This window comes from Rhinolophus sinicus, chromosome X, assembly GCF_036562045.2.
Source record: "Rhinolophus sinicus isolate RSC01 chromosome X, ASM3656204v1, whole genome shotgun sequence".
Classification (NCBI taxonomy): domain Eukaryota; kingdom Metazoa; phylum Chordata; class Mammalia; order Chiroptera; family Rhinolophidae; genus Rhinolophus; species Rhinolophus sinicus.
Genome location: NC_133768.1, coordinates 12,675,436 through 12,682,093, shown reverse-complemented (window position 1 = coordinate 12,682,093; position 6,658 = coordinate 12,675,436).

The following is a 6,658-nucleotide window of genomic DNA, read 5'->3' as shown; positions in this document are numbered from 1 at the left end:
TTCTGGTGTAAGATAAGTAAGTAGTTTCTAAGTTTTCTGTTTCATAATCAAAGCAGCGCTTGTCCAATGACTTCCTTAGAATAAATTCCAGAGTGGAAATGCACATTTAAATTTTTGATCCATATTACCCAACTGCCATCTGGAAATATTTTGCAATTTTACATTCCCATCTACATTATTTGCATACCTTCCCCCCCACACCCTTGTCAAAAGTAGCTTTTTAAAAAAGTTATTCTGTTAATCTAAATGGTGCATAATTTTAATTTTAGAAGTCAAATGACACAAAGCTTTTAAAACAGCACACCCCTGACTTGTCCTTCCCTTTCCCCAATTCCCACTTCCCAAGAGCCACCATTTTAAATTCTTAGCAGTTTCATCAATTTTTTCTTTATCTCACAATATACCACACTTTCTTGATTTTCAGTTTTAAATTGTGGCAGAGACTGCTAGTTTCCCATCCTGATACCAATTTTTCCTTGGCCTTCAGAGGCAGCACACCTTCCAAATTCCTGAGGTTTTCCAGGGTTCTGAAACATCAAAATGTTCTTGTCACCTCCTGACTGCTGTTGCCTGCCCTCCCTTTTTGGTCACTATTATGAATTTATACCTTTTCTTTTTATTCCTTTACTGTTATTTAATGGAGTTTGTGGATGGAGTGGAGACATATGCATATATTCAGCCTACCACGTTCAATTTGAAAGTCCAAGATATTGTACAGTTCAGAAAATTAAAAAAACACTGAAAACAGATCTAAAACAGTATCTATTTCACAAAGGCCTACCTTAAAATACGATAACATTTAGGACATGGCATAGACTTTAAAAAAGCATGCAATCCCATCCTTTCATTTTTCTTTTTTTAAATAATTTTTTAATTTTTAATTTTTTTTGAAAGACACACACTGAGTGAAAGTAAAGGAATGGAAAAAGATATTTCATGAAAATGGAAACAAACAAACAAATGCAATATTATACAATATTATATTATCATATAATATAATATATATTGATATACAATATTATATTAGTTTCAGGTGTACAACGTAGTAATTAGACATTTATATAACTTATGAAGTGATCACCCTGATAAATCTAGTACCCATCTGACACCATACATAGTTATTACAATATTATTGACTATATGCTACACTTTACATCCACATGACTATTTTGTAACTATCAATTTGTACTTAATCCCTTCCTCTTTTTCACCCACCCACCCAAACCCCCACCTATCTGATAACCATCAGTTCATTCTCTGTATCTGTGAGTTGGTTTCTGTTTTATTTTACATTCAACATATAAGTGAGATCATATGGCATTTGTCTTTCTCTGTCTGACATACTCCATTCAGCACAATACCCTCTATGTTGTCCATCCATGTTGTTGCAATATTTGCCAATATTTCATTCTTTTTTATGGTTGACTAATATTCCATTGTATATATGTACCACCTCCTCTTTATCCATTCATCCATTGATGGACATCCAGGTTGCCTCCACATCTTGGCCATTGTAAATAATGCTGCAATGAACATATGGATGCACATGTCCCTTTGATGTAGTGTTTTGGGTTTCTTTGGATAAATACCCAGAAGTGGGATTATGGGTCCTTCTTTGTCTCTTGTTATAGCCGTTGCTTTAAAGTCTGTTTAGTCTGGTACAAGTATTGCTTCTCTAGCATCTGTTTGTTTGTTTATTTCCATTTTCATGAAATATCTTTTTCCATTCCTTTACTTTCAGTCAGTGTGTGTCTTTCAATCTGAAGTGAATCTCTTGCAGGCAGCATATGTAAGGGTCTTGTTTTTTTTATTCAATCAGCCACCCTATGTTTTTTTATTGAAGAATTTAGTCCATTTACCTTTAAAGAAATTGCTGATAGATACGTAGTTATTGCCATTTTATTACTCATATTTTTTATTTAGTTTTTCTTCTTTTTCTTAAAGAACTCCCTTTAACATTTCTTGTAATAGTAGTTTGGTGTTGAACTCCTTTAGCTTTTTCTTGTCTGAGACGCTCTTTATCTCTCCTTTGATTCTAAATGAAAGCTCTGCTAAGTAGAGTAATCTTGGTTGTAGGTCCTTGCTTTTCATTATTTTGAATATTTCATGTCAATCCCTTCTGGCCTGCAAAGTTTCTGTTGAGAAATCAGCTGACAGTCTTATGGGAGCTCCCGTGTAGGTAACCAACTGCTTTTCTCTTGTTGTTTTTAAGATTCTGTCTTTGTCTTTAACCTTTGACATTCTAATTATTATGTGTCTTGGTGTGGGCCTCTTTTGGTTCATCTTGTTTAGGAATCTTTGCACTTCCTGGGCTTGTATGTCTAATTCTTTTGCCAGGTTAGGGAAGATTTCCATCATTATTTCTTTAAATAGGTTTTCAATTCCTTTCTCTCTCTCTCTCTCTCTCTCTCTCTCTCTCTCTCTCTCTCTCTTCTCTTTCTGCTACTTGAATGATTTGAATGTTGGTATGCTTGATGTTGTCCCAGAGGCCCCTTAAACTATACTCATTTTTTGGATTTATTTTTCTTTTTGCTGTTCTGATTGGGTGTTTTATGCTACCTTAACTTCTAAATCACTGATTCAGTTCTCTGCTTTATTTAATCTACTGTTGATTCCCTCTAATGTATTCTCCATTTTAGTTATTGTATTCTTCATTTCTGACTGGCTCTTTTTTATGTTTTCTATCTCCATTTTTATATTTCCTATCTCTTTGTTGAAGTTCTCCCTGAGATCACTGAGCATCCTTAAAAGCAGTGTTTTGAACTCTGCATCTGATAGATTGCTCATCTCCATTTTGTTTAGTTCTTTTACTGGAGCTTTGTTCTGTTCTTTCATTTGGAACATGTTTGTCTCCCCATTTTGGCTGCCTTCCTGTATTTGTTTCTATGTCTTAGTAGGGCTGCTATGTCTCCTGGTCTTAGTAGAGTGGCCTTATGTAGTAGGTGTCCTGTGGGGCCCAGTGGCACAGTCTCCCTAGTCACCTGAGCCGGGTGCTCCCGGTGTGTCCTTTGTGTGGGTTGTGTGTACCCTCCTGTTGTCATTGAGCCGTGGTTGCTGTTTGCATGCCAGTGGGAGGAACTGACACTCAGACTGATTGGTTGTGAGGACTAGCCTTGACTACAGTGGAGGAGCTGTTGTGCAGGGGCTGAACCTACGGAGTAGGATTCTCTTTAGCAGGGCTCTGGTGCCCGCCCAGTCTGCCCTTTGCATGTGTTGTCCATGAAGGCAATTGGGTGGTTCTCTGGCTAGATCTAAAGATAGCCACTGGGTGTGCCAGCCCTGGGGCCTCCGGGGTGGGGCCCCAAGTCAAGCTAAGTTCAGCTACAGCTTGTGCCCTACCTGGGGACACCTGGCATGAGCCACAAAGCAATCTGCAGTTGACAGCCAACCGTGTTGGGCTTGGAGGTGCCTAGGAGAGACTAAGCTTAAATGTAAAATCTGAAACCATAAAATTCCTAGAAGAAAATATAGGAATAAACTTCCCAGACATTACCCAGAGTAAGATTTTTACTGATATATTCCCTCGCGCGAGGGAAGTAAGAAAAAATAAACAGGTGGGATTACATCAAACTAAAAACTTTTTTCACAGCAAAGGAAACCATCAATAAAACAAAAAGAGATCCTACTGAATGGGAAAAGATATTTGCCAATGATATATCTGATAAGGGGTTAATATCACAAATTTATAAAAAACTCACTCAACTCAACTCCAAAAAAACAAACAACCCAATTAAAAAATGGGCAGAGGACATGAAGAGACATTTTTCTAAAAAGGACATACAGATGGCAAACAGACATATGAAGAAATGCTCAACCTCACTAACCATCAGAGAAATGCAAATAAAAACCACAATGAGATACCACCTCACCCCAGTCAAAATGGCTATCATCAATAAATCAACAAACAACAAGTGCTGGCGCAGATGTGGAGAAAAGGGAACGCTTGTGCACTGTTGGTGGGATTGCAGATTGGTGCAGCCACTATGGAAAACAGTATGGAGGTATCTCAAAAATCTGAAAATGGAACTACCTTATGATCCAGCAATTCCACTCCTAGGTATCTATCCGGAGAAATCCAAAACTCTAATTCAAAAAACTTTATGCACTCCTATGTTTATTGCAGCACTATACACAATAGCCAAGACATGGAAACAACCGAAATGCCCATCGGTAGATGACTGGATTAAGAAACTGTGGTACATTTATACAATGGAGTATTACGCAGCCATAAAGAAGAAAGAAATCTTACCATTTGCAACAACATGGATGGACCTAGAGAACATTATGTTAAGTGAAATAAGTCAGACAGAGAAAGACAAATACCATATGATCTCACTTACATGTGGAATCTAAAGAAAAGAGTAAGTGAATGAACTAATCAGAAACAGTTTTGGAGACATAGAGGAAAAACTGAGGGCTGCTAGATGGGAGGGGGGTGGGGATAAGGGGGAAGGTGAGGGGATTAGAAAACAGTTGGTAACCACAAGATGGCCACAGGGTTTTGAAAATTAATTTGGGGAATGTAATCAACAATGTTGTAAAGATTTTGTAGGGTATCCGATGGAACTTGTCCCATTTGGGAGACCACCTCAGGGATGATGTAGATGCCTGGTCACTGCACTGTACACCTGAAGCTGAAGCTGAATAATAATGAATGCCAACTATAATTTTATATATGTATATATATGTATGTATATACTTACAAGAAGCGGAGTACAGCATTAGGAATAGAGACAGTGGAAATGTAATGGCTGTGTGCAATGTCAGAGGGGTAGTGGATGGGGGGAGGGGGGTTCACACAGTGTGAGGGATATAAATGATAAATGTCTAAGTATTACTTTGTCTTGTGCACCTGAAACTAATTTAAAAAACGAAAAACAAAAAAAACCCCACATTCTCTGTAAAAACAAACAAACACTTTACACTAGTTTTGCTAATGGCATTACATTGTATTCTTGTGCCACACTCTATTGATACAGGCATGCAATTTAGCTCAGTTCTCACATTACATTTATACCCTGCAGTAATCACCATTAAAGAGTTAAAATTGTTGAGTGATTCAGCCATTTTGCTGTATCTGGATTTTTACAATGTCTAAGTGCAGTAATAGCAGAGAAGAATATTATGCACTTAATGGCTATTATGATTATAATGTGGATACTTTGGTAATAACCCAAATCCTCCATTGTGATGAATTGACCTATTACCTCTACTTATTAGACCACAGGCTTAATTTTTCCCCAGCTTTATTGAGAACAGGCTTAATTCTTATAGGAGCTGGTTAACCTTGTCGAGTTTTAGCTCTAGCCAGCAGAAAGCAAAGTCAGCGCTCATCATAGTCATCAAGAAAGAACAAGATAGATCAACGTACATCATCACTGCTGGAGGAGCAAAAATCCCACAGTAAGCTTGAGTCCAAGACCTACTGACTGTGGATTAGCATGATCCTTTATTATAAAGGACAACCTACTGCATTTGAGAAGTCTACAATGTAAAATATGTTCTTAAGACTCTATATTATCTCAAGGCAGCTTTAATTCTAACAATAGGAGCCTACACACAGATAACTGAAATAGTTACAGGCCCTCTTTACCAGAATTTTTATTCAGGAAAAACCATTGTAACATATCTTACCATTATAAGTGAGGTTTATTTATTTAGAACAAAGTGTAATATAGTTTTTCATATTGCAAATAAATCAGGATGCACTGAATAAATGCTGTAAAAAGTCATAGTTTAACAACTGAAATAATAAATGGCTCTATTTAAACAAATCCCTCTGTGTGAAGACCAGATAATAATGATTTGTGAGAAATATATACCTGCATGTGATTAAAGCTTCATGTATATTTGTCATCTGTCATGACCCATTAGTTTTCTTAGCACCATCATTTTTAGGTACTGCAACATGCATTTTGTAATTGTATTTTCTTATCAGTGTAGTCTGTGGAAGTAATCATTCATTAAAATGGCCTGTTTCCTCCCTAATAAATCTGATTATACTAACTATATCAAAATTTCTACCACTTAGATTTTTAAAAGCCAAAAACTAAATTTTCTAAAATTAAATTCACCTAATTTTCATAGTTGAAAAACGTTTATCTTTACTTAAAAATGGAGGGAAAAATCTATTACCAGAAAGAGCAACTATTATCAAATTATTCAAATTACAGAAGCACATTCAGAGTCCTGGTTTTTACATCAAAGCAGTCAAGGAGGCAAATAAAATATTGCAAGTTGGATGTGACCATAAATTTTCTTTTGGTAAACCTTTAATATGTTATGAAAACCCTATTTGTAACAATATTTTGATTGTGGAAAACCATCTTGGTTACAGTAGGGCATCTGAAAGCACTGTGAATACAAGTATAAAAGCTCTGGTTTAACGTTTCAAAAATTACAAATTGAAATTTCCCACTTTATGTAAGACTTCCCACTTTTGAGTATAAGAAGATTCTGCCATTGTAACCGAGTCCACCATACCACAGCAGCCTCCTGCTAAGACAGGCCATGTCAGCTGAGGGTTTAACATTCTTGTCATCAACTGCTGTAACCATAAACGGATATTGTTATGTCTTGTATAATATTGACTTCATGTACCTAAAACAGGCTTTAAAGACTTAGTTTGGTTCGATGCTCTATTACCTTTTAAACTATT